The sequence below is a fragment of the Puntigrus tetrazona genome, unplaced genomic scaffold (genome assembly GCF_018831695.1).
Source record: "Puntigrus tetrazona isolate hp1 unplaced genomic scaffold, ASM1883169v1 S000000984, whole genome shotgun sequence".
Taxonomy (NCBI): Eukaryota; Metazoa; Chordata; class Actinopteri; order Cypriniformes; family Cyprinidae; genus Puntigrus; species Puntigrus tetrazona.
In genome coordinates, this window is record NW_025048579.1 from 16,768 (window position 1) to 34,899 (window position 18,132).

At 38.2% G+C, this 18,132-nt stretch overlaps 5 non-coding genes and 37 pseudogenes across 5 annotated transcripts; all 42 read right to left on the reverse strand.

The window, feature by feature from the left end:
• Window positions 1-244: 244 nt before the first annotated feature.
• On the reverse strand, window positions 245-363 carry LOC122338454 (annotated as a pseudogene).
• Window positions 364-639: 276 nt separating this feature from the next.
• Window positions 640-758, reverse strand: LOC122338376 (annotated as a pseudogene).
• Window positions 759-1,033: 275 nt separating this feature from the next.
• LOC122338398 lies at window positions 1,034-1,155 on the reverse strand (annotated as a pseudogene).
• Window positions 1,156-1,430: 275 nt separating this feature from the next.
• Window positions 1,431-1,539, reverse strand: LOC122338435 (annotated as a pseudogene).
• A 275-nt stretch (window positions 1,540-1,814) lies between these two features.
• On the reverse strand, window positions 1,815-1,933 carry LOC122338443 (annotated as a pseudogene).
• Window positions 1,934-2,209: 276 nt separating this feature from the next.
• LOC122338427 lies at window positions 2,210-2,327 on the reverse strand (annotated as a pseudogene).
• A 274-nt stretch (window positions 2,328-2,601) lies between these two features.
• LOC122338467 lies at window positions 2,602-2,720 on the reverse strand (annotated as a pseudogene).
• Window positions 2,721-3,188: 468 nt separating this feature from the next.
• Window positions 3,189-3,307, reverse strand: LOC122338469. Its single transcript, XR_006249786.1, has one exon. It is a non-coding gene; the product is annotated as a 5S ribosomal RNA (ribosomal RNA).
• Window positions 3,308-3,583: 276 nt separating this feature from the next.
• LOC122338436 lies at window positions 3,584-3,692 on the reverse strand (annotated as a pseudogene).
• Window positions 3,693-3,968: 276 nt separating this feature from the next.
• On the reverse strand, window positions 3,969-4,087 carry LOC122338459 (annotated as a pseudogene).
• A 658-nt stretch (window positions 4,088-4,745) lies between these two features.
• LOC122338449 lies at window positions 4,746-4,864 on the reverse strand (annotated as a pseudogene).
• A 273-nt stretch (window positions 4,865-5,137) lies between these two features.
• Window positions 5,138-5,255, reverse strand: LOC122338466 (annotated as a pseudogene).
• Window positions 5,256-5,531: 276 nt separating this feature from the next.
• Window positions 5,532-5,650, reverse strand: LOC122338393 (annotated as a pseudogene).
• A 272-nt stretch (window positions 5,651-5,922) lies between these two features.
• On the reverse strand, window positions 5,923-6,041 carry LOC122338450 (annotated as a pseudogene).
• A 277-nt stretch (window positions 6,042-6,318) lies between these two features.
• On the reverse strand, window positions 6,319-6,437 carry LOC122338370 (annotated as a pseudogene).
• A 275-nt stretch (window positions 6,438-6,712) lies between these two features.
• LOC122338445 lies at window positions 6,713-6,831 on the reverse strand. Its single transcript, XR_006249781.1, has one exon. It is a non-coding gene; the product is annotated as a 5S ribosomal RNA (ribosomal RNA).
• Window positions 6,832-7,107: 276 nt separating this feature from the next.
• LOC122338371 lies at window positions 7,108-7,226 on the reverse strand (annotated as a pseudogene).
• A 272-nt stretch (window positions 7,227-7,498) lies between these two features.
• Window positions 7,499-7,617, reverse strand: LOC122338479 (annotated as a pseudogene).
• A 273-nt stretch (window positions 7,618-7,890) lies between these two features.
• On the reverse strand, window positions 7,891-8,004 carry LOC122338431 (annotated as a pseudogene).
• A 274-nt stretch (window positions 8,005-8,278) lies between these two features.
• LOC122338372 lies at window positions 8,279-8,397 on the reverse strand (annotated as a pseudogene).
• Window positions 8,398-8,670: 273 nt separating this feature from the next.
• LOC122338471 lies at window positions 8,671-8,789 on the reverse strand (annotated as a pseudogene).
• Window positions 8,790-9,064: 275 nt separating this feature from the next.
• LOC122338480 lies at window positions 9,065-9,183 on the reverse strand. Its single transcript, XR_006249787.1, has one exon. It is a non-coding gene; the product is annotated as a 5S ribosomal RNA (ribosomal RNA).
• Window positions 9,184-9,459: 276 nt separating this feature from the next.
• On the reverse strand, window positions 9,460-9,568 carry LOC122338413 (annotated as a pseudogene).
• A 274-nt stretch (window positions 9,569-9,842) lies between these two features.
• Window positions 9,843-9,951, reverse strand: LOC122338414 (annotated as a pseudogene).
• A 276-nt stretch (window positions 9,952-10,227) lies between these two features.
• On the reverse strand, window positions 10,228-10,346 carry LOC122338390 (annotated as a pseudogene).
• Window positions 10,347-10,619: 273 nt separating this feature from the next.
• Window positions 10,620-10,738, reverse strand: LOC122338389 (annotated as a pseudogene).
• A 276-nt stretch (window positions 10,739-11,014) lies between these two features.
• Window positions 11,015-11,123, reverse strand: LOC122338415 (annotated as a pseudogene).
• Window positions 11,124-11,398: 275 nt separating this feature from the next.
• Window positions 11,399-11,516, reverse strand: LOC122338402 (annotated as a pseudogene).
• A 276-nt stretch (window positions 11,517-11,792) lies between these two features.
• Window positions 11,793-11,911, reverse strand: LOC122338378 (annotated as a pseudogene).
• Window positions 11,912-12,377: 466 nt separating this feature from the next.
• LOC122338375 lies at window positions 12,378-12,496 on the reverse strand. The gene has a single exon (XR_006249773.1). It is a non-coding gene; the product is annotated as a 5S ribosomal RNA (ribosomal RNA).
• A 272-nt stretch (window positions 12,497-12,768) lies between these two features.
• Window positions 12,769-12,877, reverse strand: LOC122338437 (annotated as a pseudogene).
• A 277-nt stretch (window positions 12,878-13,154) lies between these two features.
• Window positions 13,155-13,273, reverse strand: LOC122338460 (annotated as a pseudogene).
• A 275-nt stretch (window positions 13,274-13,548) lies between these two features.
• Window positions 13,549-13,669, reverse strand: LOC122338422 (annotated as a pseudogene).
• A 273-nt stretch (window positions 13,670-13,942) lies between these two features.
• Window positions 13,943-14,061, reverse strand: LOC122338476 (annotated as a pseudogene).
• Window positions 14,062-14,717: 656 nt separating this feature from the next.
• LOC122338404 lies at window positions 14,718-14,837 on the reverse strand (annotated as a pseudogene).
• Window positions 14,838-15,114: 277 nt separating this feature from the next.
• On the reverse strand, window positions 15,115-15,233 carry LOC122338407 (annotated as a pseudogene).
• Window positions 15,234-15,507: 274 nt separating this feature from the next.
• On the reverse strand, window positions 15,508-15,626 carry LOC122338464 (annotated as a pseudogene).
• A 274-nt stretch (window positions 15,627-15,900) lies between these two features.
• On the reverse strand, window positions 15,901-16,019 carry LOC122338374 (annotated as a pseudogene).
• A 272-nt stretch (window positions 16,020-16,291) lies between these two features.
• LOC122338470 lies at window positions 16,292-16,409 on the reverse strand (annotated as a pseudogene).
• Window positions 16,410-16,685: 276 nt separating this feature from the next.
• LOC122338452 lies at window positions 16,686-16,804 on the reverse strand (annotated as a pseudogene).
• A 274-nt stretch (window positions 16,805-17,078) lies between these two features.
• Window positions 17,079-17,187, reverse strand: LOC122338433 (annotated as a pseudogene).
• A 272-nt stretch (window positions 17,188-17,459) lies between these two features.
• Window positions 17,460-17,578, reverse strand: LOC122338386. Its single transcript, XR_006249774.1, has one exon. It is a non-coding gene; the product is annotated as a 5S ribosomal RNA (ribosomal RNA).
• Between the last annotated feature and the right edge of the window lie 554 nt (window positions 17,579-18,132).

The window sequence follows — 18,132 nt, forward strand, 5'->3', positions numbered from 1 at the left end:
GTGAGGCACACTAAGTGCCATTATACTAGATAAGTAATGAATGAAATACAAAAAAATTCTTCAAAATGAGCTACATTAAAGATAAGAGCATTAGTTAAGTAGTTAAAAACAGTCAAACTCTGTTTAAAGAACAGCTACTTTAAAGGCAATTGAATTAAATAAGCAGTAAGGGAAAGCAAAGAGCTGGTCAAACTTTGGCCACACTAAGGGCCAGTGTATTAGATAAGTAGTGAAAAAACTCAAAAACTTACAGCACCTGGTATTCCTAGGCAGTCTCCCATCCAAGTACTAACTAGGCCCAACTCTGCTTAGCTTCTGAGATCAGACGAGATCAGGCGTGAACAGGGTGGGATGGCCGTAAGCGAAAGCTGCTGCAAAAAGCCCCCTATTTTAAGGTGAGGCACACTAAGTGCCATTATACTAGATAAGTAATGAATGAAATACAAAAAAATACTTCAAAATGAGCTACATTAAAGATAAGAGCATTAGTTAAGTAGTTAAAAACAGTCAAACTCTGTTTAAAGAACAGCTACTTTAAAGGCAATTGAATTAAAAAAGGAATAAGGGAAAGCAAAGAGCTGGTCAAACTTTGGCCACACTAAGGGCCAGTGTATTAGATAAGTAGTGAAAAAACTCAAAAACTTACAGCACCTGGTATTCCTAGGCAGTCTCCCATCCAAGTACTAACTAGGCCCATCTCTGCTTAGCTTCTGAGATCAGACGAGATCAGTCGTGAACAGGGTGGGATGGCCGTAAGCGAAAGCTGCTGCAAAAAGCCCCCTATTTTAAGGTGAGGCACACTAAGTGCCATTATACTAGATAAGTAATGAATGAAATACAAAAAAATACTTCAAAATGAGCTACATTAAAGATAAGAGCATTAGTTAAGTAGTTAAAAACAGTCAAACTCTGTTTAAAGAACAGCTACTTTAAAGGCAATTGAATTAAATAAGCAGTAAGGGAAAGCAAAGAGCTGGTCAAACTTTGGCCACACTAAGGGCCAGTGTATTAGATAAGTAGTGAAAAAACTCAAAACTTACAGCACCTGGTATTCCTAGGCAGTCTCCCATCCAAGTACTAACTAGGCCCAACTCTGCTTAGCTTCTGAGATCAGACAAGATCAAGCATTAAAAACAGGGTGGTATGGCCGTAAGCGAAAGCTGCTGCAAAAAGCCCCCTATTTTAAGGTGAGGCACACTAAGTGCCATTATACTAGATAAGTAATGAATGAAATACAAAAAATACTTCAAAATGAGCTACTTTAAAGATAAGAGCATTAGTTAAGTAGTTAAAAACAGTCAAACTCTGTTTAAAGAACAGCTACTTTAAAGGCAATTGAATTAAATAAGCAGTAAGGGAAAGCAAAGAGCTGGTCAAACTTTGGCCACACTAAGGGCCAGTGTATTAGATAAGTAGTGAAAAAACTCAAAAACTTACAGCACCTGGTATTCCTAGGCAGTCTCCCATCCAAGTACTAACTAGGCCCAACTCTGCTTAGTTTCTGAGATCAGGCTTGAACAGGGTGGTATGGCCGTAAGCGAAAGCTGCTGGAAAAAGCCCCTATTTTAAGGTGAGGCACACTAAGTGCCATTATACTAGATAAGTAATGAATGAAATACAAAAAAATACTTCAAAATGAGCTACATTAAAGATAAGAGCATTAGTTAAGTAGTTAAAAACAGTCAAACTCTGTTTAAAGTACAGCTACTTTAAAGGCAATTGAATTAAATAAGCAGTAAGGGAAAGCAAAGAGCTGGTCAAACTTTGGCCACACTAAGGGCCAGTGTATTAGATAAGTAGTGAAAAAACTCAAAAACCTACAGCACCTGGTATTGCTAGGCAGTCTCCCATCCAAGTACTAACTAGGTCCAACTCTGCTTAGCTTCTGAGATCAAACAAGATCAGGAGTGAAGAGGGTGGTATGGCCTTAAGCGAAAGCTGCTGCAAAAAGCCCCCTCCTTTAAGGTGAGGCACACTAAGTGCCATTATACTAGATAAGTAATGAATGAAATACAAAAAAATACTTCAAAATGAGCTACATTAAAGATAAGAGCATTAGTTAAGTAGTTAAAAACAGTCAAACTCTGTTTAAAGAACAGCTACTTTAAAGGCAATTGAATTAAATAAGCAGTAAGGGAAAGCAAAGAGCTGGTCAAACTTTGGCCACACTAAGGGCCAGTGTATTAGATAAGTAGTGAAAAAACTCAAAAACTTACAGCACCTGGTATTCCTAGGCAGTCTCCCATCCAAGTACTAACTAGGCCCAACTCTGCTTAGCTTCTGAGATCAGACGAGATCAGTCGTGAACAGGGTGGGATGGCATAAGCGAAAGCTGCTGCAAAAAGCCCCTATTTTAAGGTGAGGCACACTAAGTGCCATTATACTAGATAAGTAATGAATGAAATACAAAAAAATACTTCAAAATGAGCTACATTAAAGATAAGAGCATTAGTTAAGTAGTTAAAAACAGTCAAACTCTGTTTAAAGAACAGCTACTTTAAAGGCAATTGAATTAAATAAGCAGTAAGGGAAAGCAAAGAGCTGGTCAAACTTTGGCCACACTAAGGGCCAGTGTATTAGATAAGTAGTGAAAAAACTCAAAACTTACAGCACCTGGTATTCCTAGGCAGTCTCCCATCCAAGTACTAACTAGGCCCAACTCTGCTTAGCTTCTGAGATCAAACGAGATCAGGCGTGAACAGGGTGGGATGGCCGTAAGCGAAAGCTGCTGCAAAAAGCCCCCTATTTTAAGGTGAGGCACACTAAGTGCCATTATACTAGATAAGTAATGAATGAAATACAAAAAAAATACTTCAAAATTAGCTACATTAAAGATAAGAGCATTAGTTAAGTAGTTAAAAACAGTCAAACTCTGTTTAAAGAACAGCTACTTTAAAGGCAATTGAATTAAATAAGCAGTAAGGGAAACTAAAAGAGCTGGTCAAACTTTGGCCACACTAAGGGCCAGTGTATTAGATAAGTAGTGAAAAAACTCAAAAACTTACTTCAAAATGAGCTACATTAAAGATAAGAGCATTAGTTAAGTAGTTAAAAACAGTCAAACTCTGTTTAAAGAACAGCTACTTTAAAGGCAATTGAATTAAATAAGCAGTAAGGGAAAGCAAAGAGCTGGTCAAACTTTGGCCACACTAAGGGCCAGTGTATTAGATAAGTAGTGAAAAACTCAAAACTTACAGCACCTGGTATTCCTAGGCAGTCTCCCATCCAAGTACTAACTAGGCCCAACTCTGCTTAGCTTCTGAGATCAGACGAGATCAGGCGTGAACAGGGTGGTATGGCCGTAAGCGAAAGCTGCTGCAAAAAGCCCCCTATTTTAAGGTGAGGCACACTAAGTGCCATTATACTAGATAAGTAATGAATGAAATATAAAAAAATACTTCATAATGAGCTACATTAAAGATAAGAGCATTAGTTAAGTAGTTAAAAACAGTCAAACTCTGTTTAAAGAACAGCTACTTTAAAGGCAATTGAATTAAATAAGCAGTATGGGAAAGCAAAGAGCTGGTCAAACTTTGGCCACACTAAGGGCCAGTGTATTAGATAAGTAGTGAAAAAACTCAAAAACTTACAGCACCTGGTATTCCTAGGAAGTCTCCCATCCAAGTACTAACTAAGCCCAACTCTGCTTAGCTTCTGAGATCAGGCGTGAACAGGGTGGTATGGCCCTAAGAGAAAGCTGCTGCAAAAAGCCTCCTATTTTAAGGTGAGGCACACTAAGTGCCATTATACTAGATAAGTAATGAATGAAATACAAAAAAATACTTCAAAATGAGCTACATTAAAGATAAGAGCATTAGTTAAGTAGTTAAAAACAGTCAAACTCTGTTTAAAGTACAGCTACTTTAAAGGCAATTGAATTAAATAAGCAGTAAGGGAAAGCAAAGAGCTGGTCAAACTTTGGCCACACTAAGGGCCAGTGTATTAGATAAGTAGTGAAAAAACTCAAAAACTTACAGCACCTGGTATTCCTAAGCAGTCTCCCATCCAAGTACTAACTAGGCCCAACTCTGCTTAGCTTCTGAGATCAGATGAGATCAGGCGTAAACAGGGTGATATGGCCATAAGCAAAAGCTGCTGCAAAAAGCCCCCTATTTTAAGGTGAGGCACACTAAGTGCCATTATACTAGATAAGTAATGAATGAAATACAAAAAAATACTTTAAAATGAGCTACATTAAAGATAAGAGCATTAGTTAAGTAGTTAAAAACAGTCAAACTCTGCTTAAAGTACAGCTACTTTAAAGGCAATTGAATTAAATAAGCAGTAAGGGAAAGCAAAGAGCTGGTCAAACTTTAGCCACACTAAGGGCCAGTGTATTAGATAAGTAGTGAAAAAACTCAAAAACCTACAGCACCTGGTATTCCCCCATCCAAGAACTAACTAGGCCCAACTCTGCTTAGCTTCTGAGATCAGACAAGATCAGGCGTGAACAGGGTGGTACGGCCGTAAGCGAAAGCTGCTGCAAAAAGCCCCCTATTTTAAGGTGAGGCGCACTAAGTGCCATTACACTAGATAAGTAAATGAAATACAAAAAAATACTTCAAAATGAGCTACATTAAAGATAAGAGCATTAGTTTAGTAGTTAAAAACAGTCAAACTCTGTTTAAAGTACAGCTACTTTAAAGGCAATTGAATTAAATAAGCAGTAAGGGAAAGCAAAGAGCTGGTCAAACTTTGGCCACACTAAGGGCCAGTGTATTAGATAAGTAGTGAAAAAACTCAAAAACTTACAGCACCTGGTATTCCTAGGCAGTCTACCATCCAAGTACTAACTAGGCCCAACTCTGCTTAGCTTCTGAGATCAGACGAGATCAGGCGTGAACAGGGTGGTATGGCCGTAAGCTAAAGCTGCTGCAAAAAGCCCTATTTTTAAGGTGAGGCACACTAAGTGCCATTATACTAGATAAGTAATGAATGAAATACAAAAAAATACTTCAAAATGAGCTACATTAAAGATAAGAGCATTAGTTTAGTAGTTAAAAACAGTCAAACTCTGTTTAAAGTACAGCTACTTTAAAGGCAATTGAATTAAATAAGCAGTAAAGGAAAGCAAAGAGCTGGTCAAACTTTGGCCACACTAAGGGCCAGTGTATTAGATAAGTAGTGAAAAACTCAAAACCTACAGCACCTGGTATCCTAGGCAGTCTCCCATCCAAGTACTAACCAGGCCCAACTCTGCTTAGCTTCTGAGATCAGACGAGATCAGGCGTGAACAGGGTGGTATGGCCGTAAGCTAAAGCTGCTGCAAAAAGCCCCCTATTTTAAGGTGAGGCACACTAAGTGCCATTATACTAGATAAGTAATGAATGAAATACAAAAAATACTTCAAAATGAGCTACATTAAAGATAAGAGCATTAGTTAAGTAGTTAAAATCAGTCAAACTCTGTTTAAAGTACAGCTACTTTAAAGGCAATTGAATTAAATAAGCAGTAAGAGAAAGCAAAGAGCTGGTCAATCTTTGGCCACACTAAGAGCCAGTGTATTAGATAAGTAGTGAAAAAAACTCAAAAACCTACAGCACCTGGTATTCCTAGGCAGTCTACCATCCAAGTACTAACCAGGCCTAACTCTGCTTAGCTTCTGAGATCAGACAAAATCAGGCGTGAACAGGGTGGTATGGCCGTAAGCGATAACTGCTGCAAAAAGCCCCCTATTTTAAGGTGAGGCTCACTAAGTGTCATTTTATTAGATAATGAATGAAATACAAAAAAATACTTCAAAATGAGCTACATTAAAGATAAGAGCATTAGTTAAGTAGTTAAAAACAGTCAAACTCTGTTTAAAGTACAGATACTTTAAAGGCAACTGAATTAAATAAGCAGTAAGGGAAAGCAAAGAGCTGGTCAAACTTTGGCCACACTAAGGGCCAGTGTATTAGATAAGTAGTGAAAAAACTCAAAAACTTACAGCACCTGGTATTCCTAGGCAGTCTACCATCCAAGTACTAACTAGGCCCAACTCTGCTTAGCTTCTGAGATCAGACGAGATCAGGCGTGAACAGGGTGGTATGGCCGTAAGCGAAAGCTGCTGCAAAAAGCCCCCTATTTTAAGGTGAGGCACACTAAGTGCCATTATACTAGATAAGTAATGAATGAAATACAAAAAAATACTTCAAATTGAGCTACATTAAAGATAAGAGCATTAGTTAAGTAGTTAAAAACAGTCAAACTCTGTTTAAAGAACAGCTACTTTAAAGGCAATTGAATTAAATAAGCAGTAAGGGAAAGCAAAGAGCTGGTCAAACTTTGGCCACACTAAGGGCCAGTGTATTAGATAAGTAGTGAAAAAACTCGAAAAACTTACAGCACCTGGTATTCCTAGGCAGCCTCCCATCCAAGTACTAACTAGGCCCAACTCTGCTTAGCTTCTGAGATCAGACGAGATCAGGCGTGAACAGGGTGGGATGGCCATAAGCTAAAGCTGCTGCAAAAAGCCCCCTATTTTAAGGTGAGGCACACTAAGTGCCATTATACTAGATAAGTAATGAATGAAATACAAAAAAATACTTCAAAATGAGCTACATTAAAGATAAGAGCATTAGTTAAGTAGTTAAAAACAGTCAAACTCTGTTTAAAGAAAAGCTACTTTAAAGGCATTTGAATTAAATAAGCAGTAAGGGAAAGCAAAGAGCTGGTCAAACTTTGGCCACACTAAGGGCCAGTGTATTAGATAAGTAGTGAAAAAACTCAAAACTTACAGCACCTGGTATTCCTATGCAGTCTCCCATCCAAGTACTAACTAGGCCCAACTCTGCTTAGCTTCTGAGATCAGACGAGATCAGGCGTGAACAGGGTGGTATGGCCGTAAGCGAAAGCTGCTGCAAAAAGCCCCCTATTTTAAGGTGAGGCACACTAAGTGCCATTATACTAGATAAGTAATGAATGAAATACAAAAAATACTTCAAATTGAGCTACATTAAAGATAAGAGCATTAGTTAAGTAGTTAAAAACAGTCAAACTCTGTTTAAAGAACAGCTACTTTAAAGGCAATTGAATTAAATAAGCAGTAAGGGAAAGCAAAGAGCTGGTCAAACTTTGGCCACACTAAGGGCCAGTGTATTAGATAAGTAGTGAAAAAACTCGAAAAACTTACAGCACCTGGTATTCCTAGGCAGCCTCCCATCCAAGTACTAACTAGGCCCAACTCTGCTTAGCTTCTGAGATCAGACGAGATCAGGCGTGAACAGGGTGGGATGGCCATAAGCTAAAGCTGCTGCAAAAGCCCCTATTTTAAGGTGAGGCACACTAAGTGCCATTATACTAGATAAGTAATGAATGAAATACAAAAAATACTTCAAAATGAGCTACATTAAAGATAAGAGCATTAGTTAAGTAGTTAAAAACAGTCAAACTCTGTTTAAAGAAAAGCTACTTTAAAGGCAATTGAATTAAATAAGCAGTAAGGGAAAGCAAAGAGCTGGTCAAACTTTGGCCACACTAAGGGCCAGTGTATTAGATAAGTAGTGAAAAAACTCAAAACTTACAGCACCTGGTATTCCTAGGCAGTCTCCCATCCAAGTACTAACTAGGCCCAACTCTGCTTAGCTTCTGAGATCAGACGAGATCAGGTGTGAACAGGGTGGGATGGGTGTAAGCTAAAGCTGCTGCAAAAAGCCCCTATTTTAAGGTGAGGCACACTAAGTGCCATTATACTAGATAAGTAATGAATGAAATACAAAAAAATACTTCAAAATGAGCTACATTAAAGATAAGAGCATTAGTTAAGTAGTTAAAAACAGTCAAACTCTGTTTAAAGAACAGCTACTTTAAAGGCAATTGAATTAAATAAGCAGTAAGGGAAAGCAAAGAGCTGGTCAAACTTTGGCCACACTAAGGGCCAGTGTATTAGATAAGTAGTGAAAAACTCAAAACTTACAGCACCTGGTATTCCTAGGCAGTCTCCCATCCAAGTACTAACTAGGCCCAACTCTGCTTAGCTTCTGAGATCAGACGTGAACAGGCGTGGGTGGTATGGCCGTAAGCTAAAGCTGCTGCAAAAGCCCCCTATTTTAAGGTGAGGCACACTAAGTGCCATTATACTAGATAAGTAATGAATGAAATACAAAAAATACTTCAAAATGAGCTACATTAAAGATAAGAGCATTAGTTAAGTAGTTAAAAACAGTCAAACTCTGTTTAAAGAAAAGCTACTTTAAAGGCAATTGAATTAAATAAGCAGTAAGGGAAAGCAAAGAGCTGGTCAAACTTTGGCCACACTAAGGGCCAGTGTATTAGATAAGTAGTGAAAAAACTCAAAAACTTACAGCAACTGGTATTCCTAGGCAGTCTCCCATCCAAGTACTAACTAGGCCCAACTCTGCTTAGCTTCTGAGATCAGACGAGATCAGGCGTGAACAGGGTGGGATGGCCGTAAGTTTAAAGCTGCTGCAAAAAGCCCCTATTTTAAGGTGAGGCACACTAAGTGCCATTATACTAGATAAGTAATGAATGAAATACAAAAAATACTTCAAAATGAGCTACATTAAAGATAAGAGCATTAGTTAAGTAGTTAAAAACAGTCAAACTCTGTTTAAAGAACAGCTACTTTAAAGGCAATTGAATTAAATAAGCAGTAAGGGAAAGCAAAGAGCTGGTCAAACTTTGGCCACACTAAGGGCCAGTGTATTAGATAAGTAGTGAAAAACTCAAAACTTACAGCACCTGGTATTCCTAGGCAGTCTCCCATCCAAGTACTAACTAGGCCCAACTCTGCTTAGCTTCTGAGATCAGACTAGATCAGGCGTGAACAGGGTGGTATGGCCGTAAGCGAAAGCTGCTGCAAAAAGCCCCCTATTTTAAGGTGAGGCACACTAAGTGCCATTATACTAGATAAGTAATGAATGAAATACAAAAAATACTTCAAAATGAGCTACATTAAAGATAAGAGCATTAGTTAAGTAGTTAAAAACAGTCAAACTCTGTTTAAAGAACAGCTACTTTAAAGGCAATTGAATTAAATAAGCAGTAAGGGAAAGCAAAGAGCTGGTCAAACTTTGGCCACACTAAGGGCCAGTGTATTAGATAAGTAGTGAAAAAACTCGAAAACTTACAGCACCTGGTATTCCTAGGCAGTCTCCCATCCAAGTACTAACTAGGCCCAACTCTGCTTAGCTTCTGAGATCAGACGAGATCAGGCGTGAACAGGGTGGTATGGCCGTAAGCGAAAGCTGCTGCAAAAAGGCCCCTATTTTAAGGTGAAGCACACTAAGTGCCATTATACTAGATAAGTAATGAATGAAATACAAAAAAATACTTCAAAATGAGCTACATTAAAGATAAGAGCATTAGTTAAGTAGTTAAAAACAGTCAAACTCTGTTTAAAGAACAGCTACTTTAAAGGCAATTGAATTAAATAAGCAGTAAGGGAAAGCAAAGAGCTGGTCAAACTTTGGCCACACTAAGGGCCAGTGTATTAGATAAGTAGTGAAAAAACTCAAAAACTTACAGCACCTGGTATTCCTAGGCAGTCTCCCATCCAAGTACTAACTAGGCCCAACTCTGCTTAGCTTCTGAGATCAGGCGTGAACAGGGTGGTATGGCCGTAAGCTAAAGCTGCTGCAAAAAGCTCCCTATTTTAAGGTGAAGCACACTAAGTGCCATTATACTAGATAAGTAATGAATGAAATACAAAAAATACTTCAAAATGAGCTACATTAAAGATAAGAGCATTAGTTAAGTAGTTAAAAACAGTCAAACTCTGTTTAAAGAACAGCTACTTTAAAGGCAATTGAATTAAATAAGCAGTAAGGGAAAGCAAAGAGCTGGTCAAACTTTGGCCACACTAAGGGCCAGTGTATTAGATAAGTAGTGAAAAAACTCAAAACTTACAGCACCTGGTATTCCTAGGCAGTCTCCCATCCAAGTACTAACTAGGCCCAACTCTGCTTAGCTTCTGAGATCAGGCGTGAACAGGGTGGTATGGCCGTAAGCGAAAGCTGCTGCAAAAAGCCCCCTATTTTAAGGTGAGGCACACTAAGTGCCATTATACTAGATAAGTAATGAATGAAATACAAAAAAATACTTCAAAATGAGCTACATTAAAGATAAGAGCATTAGTTAAGTAGTTAAAAACAGTCAAACTCTGTTTAAAGAACAGCTACTTTAAAGGCAATTGAATTAAATAAGCAGTAAGGGAAAAGCAAAGAGCTGGTCAAACTTTGGCCACACTAAGGGCCAGTGTATTAGATAAGTAGTGAAAAACTCAAAAACTTACAGCACCTGGTATTCCTAGGCAGTCTCCCATCCAAGTACTAACTAGGCCCAACTCTGCTTAGCTTCTGAGATCAGACGAGATCAGGCGTGAACAGGGTGGTATGGTCGAAGTTTAAAGCTGCTGCAAAAAGCCCCCTATTTTAAGGTGAGGCACACTAATGCCATTATACTAGATAAGTAATGAATGAAATACAAAAAAATACTTCAAAATGAGCTACATTAAAGATAAGAGCATTAGTTAAGTAGTTAAAAACAGTCAAACTCTGTTTAAAGAACAGCTACTTTAAAGGCAATTGAATTAAATAAGCAGTAAGGGAAAGCAAAGAGCTGGTCAAACTTTGGCCACACTAAGGGCCAGTGTATTAGATAAGTAGTGAAAAACTCAAAACTTACAGCACCTGGTATTCCTAGGCAGTCTCCCATCCAAGGACTAACTAGGCCCAACTCTGCTTAGCTTCTGAGATCAGACGAGATCAGGCGTGAACAGGGTGGTATGGCCGTGAAGCTAAAGCTGCTGCAAAAAGCCCCCTATTTTAAGGTGAAGCACACTAAGTGCCATTATACTAGATAAGTAATGAATGAAATACAAAAAAATACTTCAAAATGAGCTACATTAAAGATAAGAGCATTAGTTAAGTAGTTAAAAACAGTCAAACTCTGTTTAAAGAACAGCTACTTTAAAGGCAATTGAATTAAATAAGCAGTAAGGGAAAGCAAAGAGCTGGTCAAACTTTGGCCACACTAAGGGCCAGTGTATTAGATAAGTAGTGAAAAACTCAAAAACTTACAGCACCTGGTATTCCTAGGCAGTCTCCCATCCAAGTACTAACTAGGCCCAACTCTGCTTAGCTTCTGAGATCAGGCGTGAACAGGGTGGTATGGCCGTAAGCTAAAGCTGCTGCAAAAAGCCCCCTATTTTAAGGTGAGGCACACTAAGTGCCATTATACTAGATAAGTAATGAATGAAATACAAAAAAATACTTCAAAATGAGCTACATTAAAGATAAGAGCATTAGTTAAGTAGTTAAAAACAGTCAAACTCTGTTTAAAGAACAGCTACTTTAAAGGCAATTGAATTAAATAAGCAGTAAGGGAAAGCAAAGAGCTGGTCAAACTTTGGCCACACTAAGGGCCAGTGTATTAGATAAGTAGTGAAAAAACTCAAAACTTACAGCACCTGGTATTCCTAGGCAGTCTCCCATCCAAGTACTAACTAGGCCCAACTCTGCTTAGCTTCTGAGATCAGACGAGATCAGGCGTGAACAGGTGGTACGTCCGTAAGCAAAAGCTGCTGCAAAAAGCCCCTATTTTAATGTGAGGCACACTAAGTGCCATTATACTAGATAAGTAATGAATGAAATACAAAAAAATACTTCAAAATGAGCTACATTAAAGATAAGAGCATTACTTAAGTAGTTAAAAACAGTCAAACTCTCTTTTTAAAGAACAGCTACTTTAAAGGCAATTGAACTAAATAAGCAGTAAGGGAAAGCAAAGAGCTGGTCAAACTTTGGCCACACTAAGGGCCAGTGTATTAGATAAGTAGTGAAAAAACTCAAAACTTACAGCACCTGGTATTCCTAGGCAGTCTCCCATCCAAGTGCTAACTAGGCCCAACTCTGCTTAGCTTCTGAGATCAGACGAGATCAGGCGTGAACAGGGTGGGATGGCCGTAAGCTTAAAGCTGCTGCAAAAAAGCCCTATTTTAAGGTGAGGCACACTAAGTGCCATTATACTAGATAAGTAATGAATGAAATACAAAAAAATACTTCAAAATGAGCTACATTAAAGATAAGAGCATTAGTTAAGTAGTTAAAAACAGTCAAACTCTGTTTAAAGAAAAGCTACTTTAAAGGCAATTGAATTAAATAAGCAGTAAGGGAAAGCAAAGAGCTGGTCAAACTTTGGCCACACTAAGGGCCAGTGTATTAGATAAGTAGTGAAAAACTCAAAACTTACTTCAAAATGAGCTACATTAAAGATAAGAGCATTAGTTAAGTAGTTAAAAACAGTCAAACTCTGTTTAAAGAACAGCTACTTTAAAGGCAATTGAATTAAATAAGCAGTAAGGGAAAGCAAAGAGCTGGTCAAACTTTGGCCACACTAAGGGCCAGTGTATTAGATAAGTAGTGAAAAAACTCAAAAACTTACAGCACCTGGTATTCCTAGGCAGTCTCCCATCCAAGTACTAACTAGGCCCAACTCTGCTTAGCTTCTGAGATCAGACGAGATCAGGCGTGAACAGGGTGGTATGGCCGTAAGCGAAAACTGCTGCAAAAGCCCCTATTTTAAGGTGAGGCACACTAAGTGCCATTATACTAGATAAGTAATGAATGAAATATAAAAAAATACTTCATAATGAGCTACATTAAAGATAAGAGCATTAGTTAAGTAGTTAAAAACAGTCAAACTCTGTTTAAAGAACAGCTACTTTAAAGGCAATTGAATTAAATAAGCAGTATGGGAAAGCAAAGAGCTGGTCAAACTTTGGCCACACTAAGGGCCAGTGTATTAGATAAGTAGTGAAAAACTCAAAACTTACAGCACCTGGTATTCCTAGGAAGTCTCCCATCCAAGTACTAACTAAGCCCAACTCTGCTTAGCTTCTGAGATCAGGCGTGAACAGGGTGGTATGGCCCTAAGAGAAAGCTGCTGCAAAAAGCCTCCTATTTTAAGGTGAGGCACACTAAGTGCCATTATACTAGATAAGTAATGAATGAAATACAAAAAAATACTTCAAAATGAGCTACATTAAAGATAAGAGCATTAGTTAAGTAGTTAAAAACAGTCAAACTCTGTTTAAAGTACAGCTACTTTAAAGGCAATTGAATTAAATAAGCAGTAAGGGAAAGCAAAGAGCTGGTCAAACTTTGGCCACACTAAGGGCCAGTGTATTAGATAAGTAGTGAAAAACTCAAAAAAACTTACAGCACCTGGTATTCCTAAGCAGTCTCCCATCCAAGTACTAACTAGGCCCAACTCTGCTTAGCTTCTGAGATCAGATGAGATCAGGCGTAAACAGGGTGATATGGCCATAAGCAAAAGCTGCTGCAAAAAGCCCCCTATTTTAAGGTGAGGCACACTAAGTGCCATTATACTAGATAAGTAATGAATGAAATACAAAAAATACTTTAAAATGAGCTACATTAAAGATAAGAGCATTAGTTAAGTAGTTAAAAACAGTCAAACTCTGCTTAAAGTACAGCTACTTTAAAGGCAATTGAATTAAATAAGCAGTAAGGGAAAGCAAAGAGCTGGTCAAACTTTAGCCACACTAAGGGCCAGTGTATTAGATAAGTAGTGAAAAAACTCAAAAACCTACAGCACCTGGTATTCCTAGGCAGTCTCCCATCCAAGAACTAACTAGGCCCAACTCTGCTTAGCTTCTGAGATCAGACAAGATCAGGCGTGAACAGAGGGTGGTACGGCCGTAAGCGAAAGCTGCTGCAAAAAGCCCCTATTTTAAGGTGAGGCACACTAAGTGCCATTATACTAGATAAGTAATGAATGAAATACAAAAAAATACTTCAAAATGAGCTACATTAAAGATAAGAGCATTAGTTAAGTAGTTAAAAACAGTCAAACTCTGTTTAAAGAACAGCTACTTTAAAGGCAATTGAATTAAATAAGCAGTAAGGGAAAGCAAAGAGCTGGTCAAACTTTGGCCACACTAAGGGCCAGTGTATTAGATAAGTAGTGAAAAACTCAAAACTTACAGCACCTGGTATTCCTAGGCAGTCTCCCATCCAAGTACTAACTAGGCCAAACTCTGCTTAGCTTCTGAGATCAGACGAGATCAGGCGTGAACAGGGTGGTATGGCCGTAAGCTAAAGCTGCTGCAAAAAGCCCCTATTTTAAGGTGAAGCACACTAAGTGCCATTATACTAGATAAGTAATGAATGAAATACAAAAAAATACTTCAAAATGAGCTACATTAAAGATAAGAGCATTAGTTAAGTAGTTAAAAACAGTCAAACTCTGTTTAAAGAACAGCTACTTTAAAGGCAATTGAATTAAATAAGCAGTAAGGGAAAGCAAAGAGCTGGTCAAACTTTGGCCACACTAAGGGCCAGTGTATTAGATAAGTAGTGAAAAAACTCAAAACTTACAGCACCTGGTATTCCTAGGCAGTCTCCCATCCAAGTACTAACTAGGCCCAACTCTGCTTAGCTTCTGAGATCAGACGTGAACAGGGTGGTATGGCGTGTAAGCTAAAGCTGCTGCAAAAAGCCCCTATTTTAAGGTGAGGCACACTAAGTGCCATTATACTAGATAAGTAATGAATGAAATACAAAAAATACTTCAAAATGAGCTACATTAAAGATAAGAGCATTAGTTAAGTAGTTAAAAACAGTCAAACTCTGTTTAAAGAACAGCTACTTTAAAGGCAATTGAATTAAATAAGCAGTAAGGGAAAGCAAAGAGCTGGTCAAACTTTGGCCACACTAAGGGCCAGTGTATTAGATAAGTAGTGAAAAACTCAAAACTTACAGCACCTGGTATTCCTAGGCAGTCTCCCATCCAAGTACTAACTAGGCCCAACTCTGCTTAGCTTCTGAGATCAGACGAGATCAGGCGTGAACAGGGTGGATACGTCCGTAAGCAAAAGCTGTTGCAAAAAGCCCCCTATTTTAATGTGAGGCACACTAAGTGCCATTATACTAGATAAGTAATGAATGAAATACAAAAAAAATACTTCAAAATGAGCTACATTAAAGATAAGAGCATTACTTAAGTAGTTAAAAACAGTCAAACTCTTTTTAAAGAACAGCTACTTTAAAGGCAATTGAACTAAATAAGCAGTAAGGGAAAGCAAAGAGCTGGTCAAACTTTGGCCACACTAAGGGCCAGTGTATTAGATAAGTAGTGAAAAAACTCAAAAACTTACAGCACCTGGTATTCCTAGGCAGTCTCCCATCCAAGTGCTAACTAGGCCCCACTCTGCTTAGCTTCGGAGATCAGACGAGATCAGGCGTGAACAGGGTGGGATGGCCGTAAGCTAAAGCTGCTGCAAAAAGCCCCCTATTTTAAGGTGAGGCACACTAAGTGCCATTATACTAGATAAGTAATGAATGAAATACAAAAAATACTTCAAAATGAGCTACATTAAAGATAAGAGCATTAGTTAAGTAGTTAAAAACAGTCAAACTCTGTTTAAAGAACAGCTACTTTAAAGGCAATTGAATTAAATAAGCAGTAAGGGAAAGCAAAGAGCTGGTCAAACTTTGGCCACACTAAGGGCCAGTGTATTAGATAAGTAGTGAAAAACTCAAAAACTTACAGCACCTGGTATTCCTAGGCAGTCTCCCATCCAAGTACTAACTAGGCCCAACTCTGCTTAGCTTCTGAGATCAGGCGAGATCAGGCGTGAACAGGGTGGTATGGCCGTAAGCTAAAGCTGCTGCAAAAAGCCCCTATTTTAAGGTGAGGCACACTAAGTGTCATTATACTAGATAAGTAATGAATGAAATACAAAAAAATACTTCAAAATGAGCTACATTAAAGATAAGAGCATTAGTTAAGTAGTTAAAAACAGTCAAACTCTGTTTAAAGAACAGCTACTTTAAAGGCAATTGAATTAAATAAGCAGTAAGGGAAAGCAAAGAGCTGGTCAAACTTTGGCCACACTAAGGGCCAGTGTATTAGATAAGTAGTGAAAAAACTCAAAACTTACAGCACCTGGTATTCCTAGGCAGTCTCCCATCCAAGTACTAACTAGGCCCAACTCTGCTAAGCTTCTGAGATCAGACGAGATCAGGCGTGAACAGGGTGGGATGGCCGTAAGCTAAAGCTGCTGCAAAAAGCCCCTATTTTAAGGTGAGGCACACTAAGTGCCATTATACTAGATAAGTAATGAATGAAATACAAAAAATACTTCAAAATGAGCTACATTAAAGATAAGAGCATTAGTTAAGTAGTTAAAAACAGTCAAACTCTGTTTAAAGAACAGCTACTTTAAAGGCAATTGAATTAAATAAGCAGTAAGGGAAAGCAAAGAGCTGGTCAAACTTTGGCCACACTAAGGGCCAGTGTATTAGATAAGTAGTGAAAAACTCAAAACTTACAGCACCTGGTATTCCTAGGCAGTCTCCTTCCAAGTACTAACTAGGCCCAACTCTGCTTAGCTTCTGAGATCAGACGAGATCAGGCGTGAACAGGGTGGTATGGCCATAAGCGAAAGCTGCTGCAAAAAGCCCCCTATTTTAAGGTGAGGCACACTAAGTGCCATTATACTAGATAAGTAATGAATGAAATACAAAAAAATACTTCAAAATGAGCTACATTAAAGATAAGAGCATTAGTTAAGTAGTTAAAAACAGTCAAACTCTGTTTAAAGAACAGCTACTTTAAAGGCAATTGAATTAAATAAGCAGTAAGGGAAAGCAAAGAGCTGGTCAAACTTTGGCCACACTAAGGGCCAGTGTATTAGATAAGTAGTGAAAAAACTCAAAAACTTACAGCACCTGGTATTCCTATGCAGTCTCCCATCCAAGTACTAACTAGGCCCAACTCTGCTTAGCTTCTGAGATCAGACGAGATCAGGCGTGAACAGGGTGGAATGGCCGTAAGCTTAAAGCTGCTGCAAAAAGCCCCTATTTTAAGGTGAGGCACACTAAGTGCCATTATACTAGATAAGTAATGAATGAAATACAAAAAATACTTCAAAATGAGCTACATTAAAGATAAGAGCATTAGTTAAGTAGTTAAAAACAGTCAAACTCTGTTTAAAGAACAGCTACTTTAAAGGCAATTGAATTAAATAAGCAGTAAGGGAAAGCAAAGAGCTGGTCAAACTTTGGCCACACTAAGGGCCAGTGTATTAGATAAGTAGTGAAAAAACTCAAAACTTACAGCACCTGGTATTCCTAGGCAGTCTCCCATCCAAGTACTAACTAGGCCCAACTCTGCTTAGCTTCTGAGATCAGGCGTGAACAGGGTGGTATGTCCGTAAGCTAAAGCTGCTGCAAAAGCCCCTATTTTAATGTGAGGCACACTAAGTGCCATTATACTAGATAAGTAATGAATGAAATACAAAAAAATACTTCAAAATGAGCTACATTAAAGATAAGAGCATTAGTTAAGTAGTTAAAAACAGTCAAACTCTGTTTAAAGAACAGCTACTTTAAAGGCAATTGAATTAAATAAGCAGTAAGGGAAAGCAAAGAGCTGGTAAAACTTTGGCCACACTAAGGGCCAGTGTATTAGATAAGTAGTGAAAAACTCAAAACTTACAGCACCTGGTATTCCTAGGCAGTCTCCCATCCAAGTACTAACTAGGCCCAACTCTGCTTAGCTTCTGAGATCAGACGAGATCAGGCGTGAACAGGGTGGTATGGCCGTAAGCTAAAGCTGCTGCAAAAAGCCCCTATTTTAAGGTGAGGCACACTAAGTGCCATTATACTAGATCAGTAATGAATGAAATACAAAAAAATACTTCAAAATGAGCTACATTAAAGATAAGAGCATTAGTTAAGTAGTTAAAAACAGTCAAACTCTGTTTAAAGAACAGCTACTTTAAAGGCAATTGAATTAAATAAGCAGTAAGGGAAAGCAAAGAGCTGGTCAAACTTTGGCCACACTAAGGGCCAGTGTATTAGATAAGTAGTGAAAAACTCAAAACTTACAGCACCTGGTATTCCTAGGCAGTCTCCCATCCAAGTACTAACTAGGCCCAACTCTGCTTAGCTTCTGAGATCAGACGTGAATTTTTTTTTTTTTTTTTTTTTTTTTTTTTTTTTTTTTTTTTTTTTTTTGTTTTATTTGAACAGTCATATTTTAACAGTCATTCAATAACATTTCCAATCCAGAGTCCATTAAAATCTTGCAAACTTCCTTGGTAAAAACATTATAAAACAGACCAATTTTCTCTTCTTGTTTAAAATAATAAAACAAGCATTG